Source organism: Haemorhous mexicanus, chromosome 2 (genome assembly GCF_027477595.1).
Source record: "Haemorhous mexicanus isolate bHaeMex1 chromosome 2, bHaeMex1.pri, whole genome shotgun sequence".
Lineage (NCBI taxonomy): Eukaryota > Metazoa > Chordata > Aves > Passeriformes > Fringillidae > Haemorhous > Haemorhous mexicanus.
The window spans coordinates 40,532,747-40,551,775 of NC_082342.1; positions in this window are offsets into that span (position 1 = coordinate 40,532,747).

Genomic DNA, 19,029 nt, shown 5'->3' on the forward strand with positions numbered 1-19,029 from the left:
TTTTTTTTCTCCTTCAATTTCATTTCCTTTGATGGTCTCTCCATTTCAGAGTGCTCCTTAGTCCTTCTTATTTGTTTTGCCCTTCAGCGTGGTTCAATTTTTGCAAGCCTAGGGGTATGTGGCGCGTGTCCCTGCCCTTGATGGTATGCCAGGCGTTTTGATGGCTTTGAATTTGGCCGAGATTTTTTTTTTTTTTTCTTTAAGTATCCACGCTATGTCCTTCATATCTTCCCCTCCAAGTTGTGTCTGCCTCCTTGATTTTTCCCCTGTTTTTGCCACAGCTGTCAGGTTAGTTCTGGCCTCTTTCGGTCCTTTGCACTGTACATCATTGCCACACAGACCACTTTCTCCTAGTCACTAAATTTCCCAATTTTTTTTTTTTTCTCCTTCAATTTCATTTCCTTTGATGGTCTCTCCATTTCAGAGTGCTCCTTAGTCCTTCTTATTTGTTTTGCCCTTCAGCGTGGTTCAATTTTTGCAAGCCTAGGGGTATGTGGTGCGTGTCCCTGCACTGGAATGAATGCCATGCCTTTTGATGGCTTTGAATTTGGCCGAGATTTTTTTTTTTTTCCATAACTTTAGGTATCCACTCTATGTCCTTCATATCTTCCCCTCCAAGTTGTGTCTGCCTCCTTGATTTTTTTCCCCAGCTTTTGCAACAGCTGTCAGGTTAGTTTCGGCCTATTTTGATCCTTTGTGCTGCGTCTCATTTCCACCCAGACCACTTTCTTGCAGTCATTACATCTCCCCGTTTTCTGGGTTTTTGGGGGTTTTTTTCAATTGCATTTCTTTCCATCATATCTTCTTTCCAGAGTGTTTGTGAGCCTTTCTTTTCAGGGTCGCAAGATTTCGTTTCCCGTCCCGAAAGGAAATTTCATTTCCTTTCGGGACGGGAAACGAAATCTTGCGATTTCAATGGGAACCAAGGGGGCAAGCTTTGGTGCAAGTCCCTGCCCTTGATGGTATGCCAGGCCTTTTGATGGCTTTGACTTTGGCTGAGATTTTTTTTTTTTTTTTTTCATTTCTTTAAGTATCCACGCCATGTCTTTCATATCTTCCCCTCCAAGTTGTGCCTGCCTCCTTGATTTTTCCCCTGCTTTTGCCACAGCTGTCAGGTTAGTTCTGGCCTCTTTCGGTCCTTTGCACTGTACATCATTGCCACCCAGACCACTTTCTCATAGTCACTAAATTTCCCAGTTTTTTTTTTTTTCTCCTTCAATTTCATTTCCTTTGATGGTATCTCCATTTCAGAGTGCTCCTTAGTCCTTCTTATTTGTTTTGGCCTTCAGCGGGGATCAATTTTTGCAAGCCTAGGGGTATGTGGTGCGTGTCCCTGCCTTTGATGGTATGCCAGGCGTTTTGATGGCTTTGAATTTGGCCGAGATTTTTTTTTTTTTTCTTTAAGTATCCACGCTATGTCCTTCATATCTTCCCCTCCAAGTTTTGTCTGCCTCCTTGATTTTTCCCCTGCTTTTGCCACAGCTGTCAGGTTAGTTCTGGCCTCTTTCGGTCCTTTGCACTGTACATCATTGCCACCCAGACCACTTTCTCCTAGTCACTAAATTTCCCAATTTTTTTTTTTTTCTCCTTCAATTTCATTTCCTTTGATGGTCTCTCCATTTCAGAGTGCTCCTTAGTCCTTCTTATTTGTTTTGCCCTTCAGCGTGGTTCAATTTTTGCAAGCCTAGGGGTATGTGGTGCGTGTCCCTGCACTGGACGCCATGCCATGCCTTTTGATGGCTTTGAATTTGGCCGAGATTTTTTTTTTTTTCATTTAAAGTATCCACGCTATGTCCTTCATATCTTCCCCTCCAAGTTGTGTCTGCCTCCTTGATTTTTTTCCCTGCTTTTGCAACAGCTGTCAGGTTAGTTTTGGCCTATTTTGATCCTTTGTGCTGCGTCTCATTTCCGCCCAGACCACTTTCTTGCAGTCATTACATCTCCCCGTTTTCTGGGTTTTTGGGGGTTTTTTTCAATTGCATTTCTTTCCATCATATCTTCTTTCCAGAGTGTTTGTGAGCCTTTCTTTTCAGGGTCGCAAGATTTCGTTTCCCGTCCCGAAAGGAAATGAAATTTCCTTTCGGGACGGGAAACGAAATCTTGCGATTTCAATGGGAACCAAGGGGGCAAGCTTTGGTGCAAGTCCCTGCCTTTGATGGTATGCCATGCCTTTTGATGGCTTTGACTTTGGCTGAGATTTTTTTTTTTTTTTTCCATTTTTTTAAGTATCCACGCCATGTCCCTCATATCTTCCCCTCCAAGTTGTGCCTGCCTCCTTGATTTTTTCCCTGCTTTTACCACAGCTGTCAGGTTAGTTCTTGCCTCTTTCGGTCCTTTGCACTGTACATCATTGCCACACAGACCACTTTCTCATAGTCACCAAATTTCCCAGTTTTTTTTTTTTTCTCCTTCAATTTCATTTCCTTTGATGGTATCTCCATTTCAGAGTGCTCCTTAGTCCTTCCTATTTGTTTTGGCCTTCAGCGGGGATGAATTTTTGCAAGCCTAGGTGTATGTGGTGCGTGTCCCTGCACTGGAATGAATGCCATGCCTTTTGATGGCTTTGAATTTGGCCGAGATTTTTTTTTTTTTTCTTTAAGTATCCACGCTATGTCCTTCATATCTTCCCCTCCAAGTTGTGTCTGCCTCCTTGATTATTTTCCCTGCTTTTGCTACAGCTGTCAGGTTAGTTCTGGCCTCTTTCGGTCCTTTGCACTGTACATCTTTGCCACCCAGACCACTTTCTCCTAGTCACTAAATTTCCCAATTTTTTTTTTTTTCTCCTTCAATTTCATTTCCTTTGATGGTATCTCCATTTCAGAGTGCTCCTTAGTCCTTCTTATTTGTTTTGCCCTTCAACGTGGTTCAATTTTTGCAAGCCTAGGGGTATGTGGTGCGTGTCCCTGCACTGGAATGAATGCCATGCCTTTTGATGGCTTTGAATTTGGCCGAGATTTTTTTTTTTTTTTCATTTAAAGTATCCACGCTATGTCCTTCATATCTTCCCCTCCAAGTTGTGTCTGCCTCCTTGATTTTTCCCCTGCTTTTGCCACAGCTGTCAGGTTAGTTCTGGCCTCTTTCGGTCCTTTGCACTGTACATCATTGCCACACAGATCACTTTCTCCTAGTCACTTAATTTCCCAATTTTTTTTTTTTTCTCCTTCAATTTCATTTCCTTTGATGGTATCTCCATTTCAGAGTGCTCCTTAGTCCTTCTTATTTGTTTTGCCCTTCAACGTGGTTCAATTTTTGCAAGCCTAGGGGTATGTGGTGCGTGTCCCTGCACTGGAATGAATGCCATGCCTTTTGATGGCTTTGAATTTGGCCGAGATTTTTTTTTTTTTTTCATTTAAAGTATCCACGCTATGTCCTTCATATCTTCCCCTCCAAGTTGTGTCTGCCTCCTTGATTTTTCCCCTGCTTTTGCCACAGCTGTCAGGTTAGTTCTGGCCTCTTTCGGTCCTTTGCACTGTACATCATTGCCACACAGATCACTTTCTCCTAGTCACTTAATTTCCCAATTTTTTTTTTTTTCTCCTTCAATTTCATTTCCTTTGATGGTCTCTCCATTTCAGAGTGCTCCTTAGTCCTTCTTATTTGTTTTGCCCTTCAGCGTGGTTCAATTTTTGCAAGCCTAGGGGTATGTGGTGCGTGTCCCTGCACTGGAATGAATGCCATGCCTTTTGATGGCTTTGAATTTGGCCGAGATTTTTTTTTTTTTTTCATTTAAAGTATCCATGCTATGTCCTTCATATCTTCCCCTCCAAGTTGTGTCTGCCTCCTTGATTTTTCCCCTGCTTTTGCCACAGCTGTCAGGTTAGTTCTGGCCTCTTTCGGTCCTTTGCACTGTACATAATTGCCACACAGATCACTTTCTCCTAGTCACTTAATTTCCCAATTTTTTTTTTTTTCTCCTTCAATTTCATTTCCTTTGATGGTCTCTCCATTTCAGAGTGCTCCTTAGTCCTTCTTATTTGTTTTGCCCTTCAGCGTGGTTCAATTTTTGCAAGCCTAGGGGTATGTGGCGCGTGTCCCTGCCCTTGATGGTATGCCAGGCGTTTTGATGGCTTTGAATTTGGCCGAGATTTTTTTTTTTTTTTCTTTAAGTATCCACGCTATGTCCTTCATATCTTCCCCTCCAAGTTGTGTCTGCCTCCTTGATTTTTCCCCTGTTTTTGCCACAGCTGTCAGGTTAGTTCTGGCCTCTTTCGGTCCTTTGCACTGTACATCATTGCCACACAGACCACTTTCTCCTAGTCACTAAATTTCCCAATTTTTTTTTTTTTCTCCTTCAATTTCATTTCCTTTGATGGTCTCTCCATTTCAGAGTGCTCCTTAGTCCTTCTTATTTGTTTTGCCCTTCAGCGTGGTTCAATTTTTGCAAGCCTAGGGGTATGTGGTGCGTGTCCCTGCACTGGAATGAATGCCATGCCTTTTGATGGCTTTGAATTTGGCCGAGATTTTTTTTTTTTTCCATAACTTTAGGTATCCACTCTATGTCCTTCATATCTTCCCCTCCAAGTTGTGTCTGCCTCCTTGATTTTTTTCCCCAGCTTTTGCAACAGCTGTCAGGTTAGTTTCGGCCTATTTTGATCCTTTGTGCTGCGTCTCATTTCCACCCAGACCACTTTCTTGCAGTCATTACATCTCCCCGTTTTCTGGGTTTTTGGGGGTTTTTTTCAATTGCATTTCTTTCCATCATATCTTCTTTCCAGAGTGTTTGTGAGCCTTTCTTTTCAGGGTCGCAAGATTTCGTTTCCCGTCCCGAAAGGAAATTTCATTTCCTTTCGGGACGGGAAACGAAATCTTGCGATTTCAATGGGAACCAAGGGGGCAAGCTTTGGTGCAAGTCCCTGCCCTTGATGGTATGCCAGGCCTTTTGATGGCTTTGACTTTGGCTGAGATTTTTTTTTTTTTTTTTTCATTTCTTTAAGTATCCACGCCATGTCTTTCATATCTTCCCCTCCAAGTTGTGCCTGCCTCCTTGATTTTTCCCCTGCTTTTGCCACAGCTGTCAGGTTAGTTCTGGCCTCTTTCGGTCCTTTGCACTGTACATCACTGCCACACAGACCACTTTCTCCGAGTCACTAAATTTCCCAGTTTTTTTTTTTTTCTCCTTCAATTTCATTTCCTTTGATGGTATCTCCATTTCAGAGTGCTCCTTAGTCCTTCTTATTTGTTTTGGCCTTCAGCGGGGATCAATTTTTGCAAGCCTAGGGGTATGTGGTGCGTGTCCCTGCCTTTGATGGTATGCCAGGCGTTTTGATGGCTTTGAATTTGGCCGAGATTTTTTTTTTTTTTCTTTAAGTATCCACGCTATGTCCTTCATATCTTCCCCTCCAAGTTGTGTCTGCCTCCTTGATTTTTCCCCTGCTTTTGCCACAGCTGTCAGGTTAGTTCTGGCCTCTTTCGGTCCTTTGCACTGTACATCATTGCCACCCAGACCACTTTCTCCTAGTCACTAAATTTCCCAATTTTTTTTTTTTTCTCCTTCAATTTCATTTCCTTTGATGGTATCTCCATTTCAGAGTGCTCCTTAGTCCTTCTTATTTGTTTTGCCCTTCAGCGTGGTTCAATTTTTGCAAGCCTAGGGGTATGTGGTGCGTGTCCCTGCACTGGACGCCATGCCATGCCTTTTGATGGCTTTGAATTTGGCCGAGATTTTTTTTTTTTTCATTTAAAGTATCCACGCTATGTCCTTCATATCTTCCCCTCCAAGTTGTGTCTGCCTCCTTGATTTTTTTCCCTGCTTTTGCAACAGCTGTCAGGTTAGTTTTGGCCTATTTTGATCCTTTGTGCTGCGTCTCATTTCCGCCCAGACCACTTTCTTGCAGTCATTACATCTCCCCGTTTTCTGGGTTTTTGGGGGTTTTTTTCAATTGCATTTCTTTCCATCATATCTTCTTTCCAGAGTGTTTGTGAGCCTTTCTTTTCAGGGTCGCAAGATTTCGTTTCCCGTCCCGAAAGGAAATGAAATTTCCTTTCGGGACGGGAAACGAAATCTTGCGATTTCAATGGGAACCAAGGGGGCAAGCTTTGGTGCAAGTCCCTGCCCTTGATGGTATGCCATGCCTTTTGATGGCTTTGACTTTGGCTGAGATTTTTTTTTTTTTTTTCCATTTTTTTAAGTATCCACGCCATGTCCCTCATATCTTCCCCTCCAAGTTGTGCCTGCCTCCTTGATTTTTTCCCTGCTTTTACCACAGCTGTCAGGTTAGTTCTTGCCTCTTTCGGTCCTTTGCACTGTACATCATTGCCACACAGACCACTTTCTCATAGTCACCAAATTTCCCAGTTTTTTTTTTTTTCTCCTTCAATTTCATTTCCTTTGATGGTATCTCCATTTCAGAGTGCTCCTTAGTCCTTCCTATTTGTTTTGGCCTTCAGCGGGGATGAATTTTTGCAAGCCTAGGTGTATGTGGTGCGTGTCCCTGCACTGGAATGAATGCCATGCCTTTTGATGGCTTTGAATTTGGCCGAGATTTTTTTTTTTTTTCTTTAAGTATCCACGCTATGTCCTTCATATCTTCCCCTCCAAGTTGTGTCTGCCTCCTTGATTTTTTTCCCTGCTTTTGCAACAGCTGTCAGGTTAGTTCTGGCCTCTTTCGGTCCTTTGCACTGTACATCATTGCCACCCAGACCACTTTCTCCTAGTCACTTAATTTCCCAATTTTTTTTTTTTTCTCCTTCAATTTCATTTCCTTTGATGGTCTCTCCATTTCAGAGTGCTCCTTAGTCCTTCTTATTTGTTTTGCCCTTCAGCGTGGTTCAATTTTTGCAAGCCTAGGGGTATGTGGTGCGTGTCCCTGCACTGGAATGAATGCCAGGCGTTTTGATGGCTTTGAATTTGGCCGAGATTTTTTTTTTTTTTCTTTAAGTATCCACGCTATGTCCTTCATATCTTCCCCTCCAAGTTGTGTCTGCCTCCTTGATTTTTTTCCCTGCTTTTGCTACAGCTGTCATGTTAGTTCTGGCCTCTTTCGGTCCTTTGCACTGTACATCATTGCCACCCAGACCACTTTCTCCTAGTCACTAAATTTCCCAATTTTTTTTTTTTTCTCCTTCAATTTCATTTCCTTTGATGGTATCTCCATTTCAGAGTGCTCCTTAGTCCTTCTTATTTGTTTTGCCCTTCAACGTGGTTCAATTTTTGCAAGCCTAGGGGTATGTGGTGCGTGTCCCTGCACTGGAATGAATGCCATGCCTTTTGATGGCTTTGAATTTGGCCGAGATTTTTTTTTTTTTTCATTTAAAGTATCCACGCTATGTCCTTCATATCTTCCCCTCCAAGTTGTGTCTGCCTCCTTGATTTTTCCCCTGCTTTTGCCACAGCTGTCAGGTTAGTTCTGGCCTCTTTCGGTCCTTTGCACTGTACATCATTGCCACACAGATCACTTTCTCCTAGTCACTTAATTTCCCAATTTTTTTTTTTTTCTCCTTCAATTTCATTTCCTTTGATGGTCTCTCCATTTCAGAGTGCTCCTTAGTCCTTCTTATTTGTTTTGCCCTTCAGCGTGGTTCAATTTTTGCAAGCCTAGGGGTATGTGGTGCGTGTCCCTGCACTGGAATGAATGCCATGCCTTTTGATGGCTTTGAATTTGGCCGAGATTTTTTTTTTTTTTTCATTTAAAGTATCCACGCTATGTCCTTCATATCTTCCCCTCCAAGTTGTGTCTGCCTCCTTGATTTTTCCCCTGCTTTTGCCACAGCTGTCAGGTTAGTTCTGGCCTCTTTCGGTCCTTTGCACTGTACATCATTGCCACACAGATCACTTTCTCCTAGTCACTTAATTTCCCAATTTTTTTTTTTTTCTCCTTCAATTTCATTTCCTTTGATGGTCTCTCCATTTCAGAGTGCTCCTTAGTCCTTCTTATTTGTTTTGCCCTTCAGCGTGGTTCAATTTTTGCAAGCCTAGGGGTATGTGGCGCGTGTCCCTGCCCTTGATGGTATGCCAGGCGTTTTGATGGCTTTGAATTTGGCCGAGATTTTTTTTTTTTTTTCTTTAAGTATCCACGCTATGTCCTTCATATCTTCCCCTCCAAGTTGTGTCTGCCTCCTTGATTTTTCCCCTGTTTTTGCCACAGCTGTCAGGTTAGTTCTGGCCTCTTTCGGTTTTTTGCACTGTACATCATTGCCACACAGACCACTTTCTCCTAGTCACTAAATTTCCCAATTTTTTTTTTTTTCTCCTTCAATTTCATTTCCTTTGATGGTCTCTCCATTTCAGAGTGCTCCTTAGTCCTTCTTATTTGTTTTGCCCTTCAGCGTGGTTCAATTTTTGCAAGCCTAGGGGTATGTGGTGCGTGTCCCTGCACTGGAATGAATGCCATGCCTTTTGATGGCTTTGAATTTGGCCGAGATTTTTTTTTTTTTCCATAACTTTAGGTATCCACTCTATGTCCTTCATATCTTCCCCTCCAAGTTGTGTCTGCCTCCTTGATTTTTTTCCCCAGCTTTTGCAACAGCTGTCAGGTTAGTTTCGGCCTATTTTGATCCTTTGTGCTGCGTCTCATTTCCACCCAGACCACTTTCTTGCAGTCATTACATCTCCCCGTTTTCTGGGTTTTTGGGGGTTTTTTTCAATTGCATTTCTTTCCATCATATCTTCTTTCCAGAGTGTTTGTGAGCCTTTCTTTTCAGGGTCGCAAGATTTCGTTTCCCGTCCCGAAAGGAAATTTCATTTCCTTTCGGGACGGGAAACGAAATCTTGCGATTTCAATGGGAACCAAGGGGGCAAGCTTTGGTGCAAGTCCCTGCCCTTGATGGTATGCCATGCCTTTTGATGGCTTTGACTTTGGCTGAGATTTTTTTTTTTTTTTTCATTTTTTTAAGTATCCACGCCATGTCCTTCATATCTTCCCCTCCATGTTGTGCCTGCCTCCTTGATTTTTCCCCTGCTTTTGCCACAGCTGTCAGGTTAGTTCTGGCCTCTTTCGGTCCTTTGCACTGTACATCATTGCCACACAGACCACTTTCTCATAGTCACCAAATTTCCCAATTTTTTTTTTTTCTCCTCCAATTTCATTTCCTTTGATGGTATCTCCATTTCAGAGTGCTCCTTAGTACTTCTTATTTGTTTTGCCCTTCAGCGGGGATCAATTTTTGCAAGCCTAGGGGTATGTGGTGCGTGTCCCTGCCCTTGATGGTATGCCATGCCTTTTGATGGCTTTGACTTTGTCTGAGATTTTTTTTTTTTTTTCATTTAAAGTATCCACGCTATGTCCTTCATATCTTCCCCTCCAAGTTGTGCCTGCCTCCTTGATTTTTCCCCTGCTTTTGCCACAGCTGTCAGGTTAGTTCTGGCCTCTTTCGGTCCTTTCCAATGTATACATCATTGCCACACAGACCACTTTCTCCTAGTCACTAAATTTCCCAATTTTTTTTTTTTCTCCTTCAATTTCATTTCCTTTGATGGTCTCTCCATTTCAGAGTGCTCCTTAGTCCTTCTTATTTGTTTTGCCCTTCAGCGTGGTTCAATTTTTGCAAGCCTAGGGGTATGTGGCGCGTGTCCCTGCCCTTGATGGTATGCCAGGCGTTTTGATGGCTTTGAATTTGGCCGAGATTTTTTTTTTTTTTTCTTTAAGTATCCACGCTATGTCCTTCATATCTTCCCCTCCAAGTTGTGTCTGCCTCCTTGATTTTTCCCCTGTTTTTGCCACAGCTGTCAGGTTAGTTCTGGCCTCTTTCGGTTTTTTGCACTGTACATCATTGCCACACAGACCACTTTCTCCTAGTCACTAAATTTCCCAATTTTTTTTTTTTTCTCCTTCAATTTCATTTCCTTTGATGGTCTCTCCATTTCAGAGTGCTCCTTAGTCCTTCTTATTTGTTTTGCCCTTCAGCGTGGTTCAATTTTTGCAAGCCTAGGGGTATGTGGTGCGTGTCCCTGCACTGGAATGAATGCCATGCCTTTTGATGGCTTTGAATTTGGCCGAGATTTTTTTTTTTTTCCATAACTTTAGGTATCCACTCTATGTCCTTCATATCTTCCCCTCCAAGTTGTGTCTGCCTCCTTGATTTTTTTCCCCAGCTTTTGCAACAGCTGTCAGGTTAGTTTCGGCCTATTTTGATCCTTTGTGCTGCGTCTCATTTCCACCCAGACCACTTTCTTGCAGTCATTACATCTCCCCGTTTTCTGGGTTTTTGGGGGTTTTTTTCAATTGCATTTCTTTCCATCATATCTTCTTTCCAGAGTGTTTGTGAGCCTTTCTTTTCAGGGTCGCAAGATTTCGTTTCCCGTCCCGAAAGGAAATTTCATTTCCTTTCGGGACGGGAAACGAAATCTTGCGATTTCAATGGGAACCAAGGGGGCAAGCTTTGGTGCAAGTCCCTGCCCTTGATGGTATGCCATGCCTTTTGATGGCTTTGACTTTGGCTGAGATTTTTTTTTTTTTTTTCATTTTTTTAAGTATCCACGCCATGTCCTTCATATCTTCCCCTCCATGTTGTGCCTGCCTCCTTGATTTTTCCCCTGCTTTTGCCACAGCTGTCAGGTTAGTTCTGGCCTCTTTCGGTCCTTTGCACTGTACATCATTGCCACACAGACCACTTTCTCATAGTCACCAAATTTCCCAATTTTTTTTTTTTCTCCTCCAATTTCATTTCCTTTGATGGTATCTCCATTTCAGAGTGCTCCTTAGTACTTCTTATTTGTTTTGCCCTTCAGCGGGGATCAATTTTTGCAAGCCTAGGGGTATGTGGTGCGTGTCCCTGCCCTTGATGGTATGCCATGCCTTTTGATGGCTTTGACTTTGTCTGAGATTTTTTTTTTTTTTTCATTTAAAGTATCCACGCTATGTCCTTCATATCTTCCCCTCCAAGTTGTGCCTGCCTCCTTGATTTTTCCCCTGCTTTTGCCACAGCTGTCAGGTTAGTTCTGGCCTCTTTCGGTCCTTTCCAATGTATACATCATTGCCACACAGACCACTTTCTCCTAGTCACTAAATTTCCCAATTTTTTTTTTTTCTCCTTCAATTTCATTTCCTTTGATGGTCTCTCCATTTCAGAGTGCTCCTTAGACCTTCTTATTTGTTTTGCCCTTCAACGTGGTTCAATTTTTGCAAGCCTAGGGGTGTGTGGTGCGTGTCCCTGCACTGGAATGAATGCCATGCCTTTTGATGGCTTTGAATTTGGCCAAGATTATTTTTTTTTTCCATAACTTTAGGTATCCATGCTATGTCCTTCATATCTTCCCCTCCAAGTTGTGTCTGCCTCCTTGATTTTTCCCCTGCTTTTGCCACAGCTGTCAGGTTAGTTCTGGCCTCTTTCGGTCCTTTGCACTGTACATCATTGCCACCCAGACCACTTTCTCCTAGTCACTAAATTTCCCAATTTTTTTTTTTTTCTCCTTCAATTTCATTTCCTTTGATGGTCTCTCCATTTCAGAGTGCTCCTTAGTCCTTCTTATTTGTTTTGCCCTTCAACGTGGTTCAATTTTTGCAAGCCTAGGGGTATGTGGTGCGTGTCCCTGCACTGGAATGAATGCCATGCCTTTTGATGGCTTTGAATTTGGCCGAGATTTTTTTTTTTTTTTCATTTAAAGTATCCACGCTATGTCCTTCATATCTTCCCCTCCAAGTTGTGTCTGCCTCCTTGATTTTTCCCCTGCTTTTGCCACAGCTGTCAGGTTAGTTCTGGCCTCTTTCGGTCCTTTGCACTGTACATCATTGCCACACAGATCACTTTCTCCTAGTCACTTAATTTCCCAATTTTTTTTTTTTTCTCCTTCAATTTCATTTCCTTTGATGGTCTCTCCATTTCAGAGTGCTCCTTAGTCCTTCTTATTTGTTTTGCCCTTCAGCGTGGTTCAATTTTTGCAAGCCTAGGGGTATGTGGTGCGTGTCCCTGCACTGGAATGAATGCCATGCCTTTTGATGGCTTTGAATTTGGCCGAGATTTTTTTTTTTTTTTTCATTTTTTTAAGTATCCACGCTATGTCCTTCATATCTTCCCCTCCAAGTTGTGTCTGCCTCCTTGATTTTTCCCCTGCTTTTGCCACAGCTGTCAGGTTAGTTCTGGCCTCTTTCGGTCCTTTGCACTGTACATCATTGCCACACAGATCACTTTCTCCTAGTCACTTAATTTCCCAATTTTTTTTTTTTTCTCCTTCAATTTCATTTCCTTTGATGGTCTCTCCATTTCAGAGTGCTCCTTAGTCCTTCTTATTTGTTTTGCCCTTCAGCGTGGTTCAATTTTTGCAAGCCTAGGGGTATGTGGCGCGTGTCCCTGCCCTTGATGGTATGCCAGGCGTTTTGATGGCTTTGAATTTGGCCGAGATTTTTTTTTTTTTTTCTTTAAGTATCCACGCTATGTCCTTCATATCTTCCCCTCCAAGTTGTGTCTGCCTCCTTGATTTTTCCCCTGTTTTTGCCACAGCTGTCAGGTTAGTTCTGGCCTCTTTCGGTCCTTTGCACTGTACATCATTGCCACACAGACCACTTTCTCCTAGTCACTAAATTTCCCAATTTTTTTTTTTTTCTCCTTCAATTTCATTTCATTTGATGGTCTCTCCATTTCAGAGTGCTCCTTAGTCCTTCTTATTTGTTTTGCCCTTCAGCGTGGTTCAATTTTTGCAAGCCTAGGGGTATGTGGTGCGTGTCCCTGCACTGGAATGAATGCCATGCCTTTTGATGGCTTTGAATTTGGCCGAGATTTTTTTTTTTTTCCATAACTTTAGGTATCCACTCTATGTCCTTCATATCTTCCCCTCCAAGTTGTGTCTGCCTCCTTGATTTTTTTCCCCAGCTTTTGCAACAGCTGTCAGGTTAGTTTCGGCCTATTTTGATCCTTTGTGCTGCGTCTCATTTCCACCCAGACCACTTTCTTGCAGTCATTACATCTCCCCGTTTTCTGGGTTTTTGGGGGTTTTTTTCAATTGCATTTCTTTCCATCATATCTTCTTTCCAGAGTGTTTGTGAGCCTTTCTTTTCAGGGTCGCAAGATTTCGTTTCCCGTCCCGAAAGGAAATTTCATTTCCTTTCGGGACGGGAAACGAAATCTTGCGATTTCAATGGGAACCAAGGGGGCAAGCTTTGGTGCAAGTCCCTGCCCTTAATGGTATGCCATGCCTTTTGATGGCTTTGACTTTGGCTGAGATTTTTTTTTTTTTTTTCATTTTTTTAAGTATCCACGCCATGTCCTTCATATCTTCCCCTCCATGTTGTGCCTGCCTCCTTGATTTTTCCCCTGCTTTTGCCACAGCTGTCAGGTTAGTTCTGGCCTCTTTCGGTCCTTTGCACTGTACATCATTGCCACACAGACCACTTTCTCATAGTCACCAAATTTCCCAATTTTTTTTTTTTCTCCTCCAATTTCATTTCCTTTGATGGTATCTCCATTTCAGAGTGCTCCTTAGTGCTTCTTATTTGTTTTGCCCTTCAGCGGGGATCAATTTTTGCAAGCCTAGGGGTATGTGGTGCGTGTCCCTGCCCTTGATGGTATGCCATGCCTTTTGATGGCTTTGACTTTGTCTGAGATTTTTTTTTTTTTTTCATTTAAAGTATCCACGCTATGTCCTTCATATCTTCCCCTCCAAGTTGTGCCTGCCTCCTTGATTTTTCCCCTGCTTTTGCCACAGCTGTCAGGTTAGTTCTGGCCTCTTTCGGTCCTTTCCAATGTATACATCATTGCCACACAGACCACTTTCTCCTAGTCACTAAATTTCCCAATTTTTTTTTTTTCTCCTTCAATTTCATTTCCTTTGATGGTCTCTCCATTTCAGAGTGCTCCTTAGACCTTCTTATTTGTTTTGCCCTTCAACGTGGTTCAATTTTTGCAAGCCTAGGGGTGTGTGGTGCGTGTCCCTGCACTGGAATGAATGCCATGCCTTTTGATGGCTTTGAATTTGGCCAAGATTATTTTTTTTTTCCATAACTTTATGTATCCATGCTATGTCCTTCATATCTTCCCCTCCAAGTTGTGTCTGCCTCCTTGATTTTTCCCCTGCTTTTGCCACAGCTGTCAGGTTAGTTCTGGCCTCTTTCGGTCCTTTGCACTGTACATCATTGCCACACAGATCACTTTCTCCTAGTCACTTAATTTCCCAATTTTTTTTTTTTTCTCCTTCAATTTCATTTCCTTTGATGGTCTCTCCATTTCAGAGTGCTCCTTAGTCCTTCTTATTTGTTTTGCCCTTCAGCGTGGTTCAATTTTTGCAAGCCTAGGGGTATGTGGTGCGTGTCCCTGCACTGGAATGAATGCCAGGCGTTTTGATGGCTTTGAATTTGGCCGAGATTTTTTTTTTTTTTTCTTTAAGTATCCACGCTATGTCCTTCATATCTTCCCCTCCAAGTTGTGTCTGCCTCCTTGATTTTTCCCCTGCTTTTGCCACAGCTGTCAGGTTAGTTCTGGCCTCTTTCGGTCCTTTGCACTGTACATCATTGCCACACAGACCACTTTCTCCTAGTCACTAAATTTCCCAATTTTTTTTTTTTTCTCCTTCAATTTCATTTCCTTTGATGGTATCTCCATTTCAGAGTGCTCCTTAGTCCTTCTTATTTGTTTTGCCCTTCAGCGGGGATCAATTTTTGCAAGCCTAGGGGTATGTGGTGCGTTTCCCTGCACTGGACGCCATGCCATGCCTTTTGATGGCTTTGAATTTGGCCGAGATTTTTTTTTTTTTTTCATTTAAAGTATCCACGCTATGTCCTTCATATCTTCCCCTCCAAGTTGTGTCTGCCTCCTTGATTTTTTTCCCTGCTTTTGCAACAGCTGTCAGGTTAGTTTTGGCCTATTTTGATTTTTTGTGCTGCGTCTCATTTCCGCCCAGACCACTTTCTTGCAGTCATTACATCTCCCCGTTTTCTGGGTTTTTGGGGGTTTTTTTCCATTGCATTTCTTTCCATCATATCTTCTTTCCAGAGTGTTTGTGAGCCTTTCTTTTCAGGGTCGCAAGATTTCGTTTCCCGTCCCGAAAGGAAATGAAATTTCCTTTCGGGACGGGAAGCGAAATCTTGCGATTTCAATGGGAACCAAGGGGGCAAGCTTTGGTGCAAGTCCCTGCCCTTGATGGCATGTTATGCCTTTTGATGGCTTTGACTTTGGCTGAGATTTTTTTTTTTTTTTTCATTTTTTTAAGTATCCACGCCATGTCTTTCATATCTTCCCCTCCAAGTTGTGCCTGACTCCTTGATTTTTCCCCTGCTTTTGCAGAGTGCTCCTTAGTCCTTCTCCATTTCAGAGTGCTCCTTAGTCCTTCTTATTTGTTTTGCCCTTCAGCGTGGTTCAATTTTTGCAAGCCTAGGGGTATGTGGTGCGTGTCCCTGCACTGGAATGAATGCCATGCCTTTTGATGGCTTTGAATTTGGCCGAGATTTTTTTTTTTTTTCATTTAAAGTATCCACGCTATGTCCTTCATATCTTCCCCTCCAAGTTGTGTCTGCCTCCTTGATTTTTTTCCCTGCTTTTGCAACAGCTGTCAGGTTAGTTTTAGCCTATTTTGATTTTTTGTGCTGCGTCTCATTTCCGCCCAGACCACTTTCTTGCAGTCATTACATCTCCCCGTTTTCCGGGTTTTTGGGGGTTTTTTTCAATTGCATTTCTTTCCATCATATCTTCTTTCCAGAGTGTTTGTGAGCCTTTCTTTTCAGGGTCGCAAGATTTCGTTTCCCGTCCCGAAAGGAAATTTCATTTCCTTTCGGGACGGGAAACGAAATCTTGCGATTTCAATGGGAACCAAGAGGGCAAGCTTTGGTGCAAGTCCCTGCCCTTGATGGCATGTTATGCCTTTTGATGGCTTTGACTTTGGCTGAGATTTTTTTTTTTTTTTCATTTTTTTAAGTATCCACGCCATGTCTTTCATATCTTCCCCTCCAAGTTGTGCCTGCCTCCTTGATTTTTCCCCTGCTTTTGCCACAGCTGTCAGGTTAGTTCTGGCCTCTTTCGGTCCTTTGCACTGTACATCATTGCCACACAGACCACTTTCTCCTAGTCACCAAATTTCCCAATTTTTTTTTTTTTTCTCCTTCAATTTCGTTTCCTTTGATGGTATCTCCATTTCAGAGTGCTCCTTAGTCCTTCTTATTTGTTTTGCCCTTCAGCGTGGTTCAATTTTTGCAAGCCTAGGGGTATGTGGTGCGTGTCCCTGCACTGGAATGAATGCCATGCCTTTTGATGGCTTTGAATTTGGCCGAGATTTTTTTTTTTTTCATTTAAAGTATCCACGCTATGTCCTTCATATCTTCCCCTCCAAGTTGTGTCTGCCTCCTTGATTTTTTTCCCTGCTTTTGCAACAGCTGTCAGGTTAGTTTTAGCCTATTTTGATTTTTTGTGCTGCGTCTCATTTCCGCCCAGACCACTTTCTTGCAGTCATTACATCTCCCCGTTTTCCGGGTTTTTGGGGGTTTTTTTCAATTGCATTTCTTTCCATCATATCTTCTTTCCAGAGTGTTTGTGAGCCTTTCTTTTCAGGGTCGCAAGATTTCGTTTCCCGTCCCGAAAGGAAATTTCATTTCCTTTCGGGACGGGAAACGAAATCTTGCGATTTCAATGGGAACCAAGGGGGCAAGCTTTGGTGCAAGTCCCTGCCCTTGATGGCATGTTATGCCTTTTGATGGCTTTGACTTTGGCTGAGATTTTTTTTTTTTTTTTTCATTTTTTTAAGTATCCACGCCATGTCTTTCATATCTTCCCCTCCAAGTTGTGCCTGCCTCCTTGATTTTTCCCCTGCTTTTGCCACAGCTGTCAGGTTAGTTCTGGCCTCTTTCGGTCCTTTGCACTGTACATCATTGCCACCCAGACCACTTTCTCATAGTCACCAAATTTCCCAGGTTTTTTTTTTTCTCCTTCTATTTCATTTCCTTTGATGGTATCTCCATTTCAGAGTGCTCCTTAGTCCTTCTTATTTGTTTTGGCCTTCAGCGGGGATCAATTTTTGCAAGCCTAGGGGTATGTGGTGCGTGTCCCTGCCCTTGATGGTATGCCTGGCGTTTTGATGGCTTTGAATTTGGCTGAGATTTTTTTTTTTTTTCTTTAAGTATCCACGCTATGTCCTTCATATCTTCCCCTCCAAGTTGTGCCTGCCTCCTTGATTTTTCCCCTGCTTTTGCCACAGCTGTCAGGTTAGTTCTGGCCTCTTTCGGTCCTTTGCACTGTACATCATTGCTACACAGACCACTTTCTCCTAGTCACTAAATTTCCCAATTTTTTTTTTTTTCTCCTTCAATTTCATTTCCTTTGATGGTATCTCCATTTCAGAGTGCTCCTTAGTCCTTCTTATTTGTTTTGCCCTTCAGCGTGGTTCAATTTCTGAAAGCCTAGGGTATGTGGTGCGTGTCCCTGAACTGGAATGAATGCCATGCCTTTTGATGGCTTTGAATTTGGCCGAGATTTTTTTTTTTTTTCATTTAAAGTACCCACGCTATGTCCTTCATATCTTCCCCTCCAAGTTGTGCCTGCCTCCTTGATTTTTCCCCTGCTTTTGCCACAGCTGTCAGGTTAGTTATGGCCTCTTTCGGTCCTTTGCACTGTACATCATTGCCACACAGATCACTTTCTCCTAGTCACCAAATTTCCCAATTTTTTTTTTTTTTCTCCTTCGATTTCATTTCCTTTGATGGTATCTCCATTTCAGAGTGCTCCTTAGTCCTTCTTATTTGTTTTGCCCTTCAGCGTGGTTCAATTTTTGCAAGCCTAGGGGTATGTGGTGCGTGTCCCTGCACTGGAATGAATGCCATGCCTTTTGATGGCTTTGAATTTGGCCGAGATTTTTTTTTTTTTCATTTAAAGTATCCACGCTATGTCCTTCATATCTTTCCCTCCAAGTTGTGTCTGCCTCCTTGATTTTTTTCCCTGCTTTTGCAACAGCTGTCAGGTTAGTTTTAGCCTATTTTGATTTTTTGTGCTGCGTCTCATTTCCGCCCAGACCACTTTCTTGCAGTCATTACATCTCCCCGTTTTCTGGGTTTTTGGGGGTTTTTTTCAATTGCATTTCTTTCCATCATATCTTCTTTCCAGAGTGTTTGTGAGCCTTTCTTTTCAGGGTCGCAAGATTTCGTTTCCCGTCCCGAAAGGAAATTTCATTTCCTTTCGGGACGGGAAACGAAATCTTGCGATTTCAATGGGAACCAAGGGGGCAAGATTTGGTGCAAGTCCCTGCCCTTGATGGTATGCCATGCCTTTTGATGGCTTTGACTTTGGCTGAGATTTTTTTTTTTTTTTTCATTTTTTTAAGTATCCACGCCATGTCTTTCATATCTTCCCCTCCAAGTTGTGCCTGCCTCCTTGATTTTTCCCCTGCTTTTGCCACAGCTGTCAGGTTAGTTCTGGCCTCTTTCGGTCCTTTGCACTGTACATCATTGCCACCCAGACCACTTTCTCATAGTCACCAAATTTCCCAGGTTTTTTTTTTTCTCCTTCTATTTCATTTCCTTTGATGGTATCTCCATTTCAGAGTGCTCCTTAGTCCTTCTTATTTGTTTTGCCCTTCAGCGTGGTTCAATTTTTGCAAGCCTAGGGGTATGTGGTGCGTGTCCCTGCCCTTGATGGTATGCCAGGCGTTTTGATGGCTTTGAATTTGGCCGAGATTTTTTTTTTTTTTCTTTAAGTATCCACGCCATGTCTTTCATATCTTCCCCTCCAAGTTGTGCCTGCCTCCTTGATTTTTCCCCTGCTTTTGCCACAGCTGTCAGGTTAGTTATGGCCTCCTTTGGTCCTTTGCACTGTACATCATTGCCACACAGACCACTTTCTCCTAGTCACTAAATTTCCCAATTTTTTTTTTTTTCTCCTTCAATTTCATTTCCTTTGATGGTATCTCCATTTCAGAGTGCTCCTTAGTCCTTCTTATTGGTTTTCGACTTCAGCGTGGTTCAATTTTTGCAAGCCTAGGGGTATGTGGTGCGTGTCCCTGCACTGGAATGAATGCCATGCCTTTTGATGGCTTTGAATTTGGCCGAGAATTTTTTTTTTTTTCATTTAAAGTATCCACGCTATGTCCTTCATATCTTCCCCTCCAAGTTGTGTCTGCCTCCTTGATTTTTCCCCTGCTTTTGCCACAGCTGTCAGGTTAGTTCTGGCCTCTTTCGGTCCTTT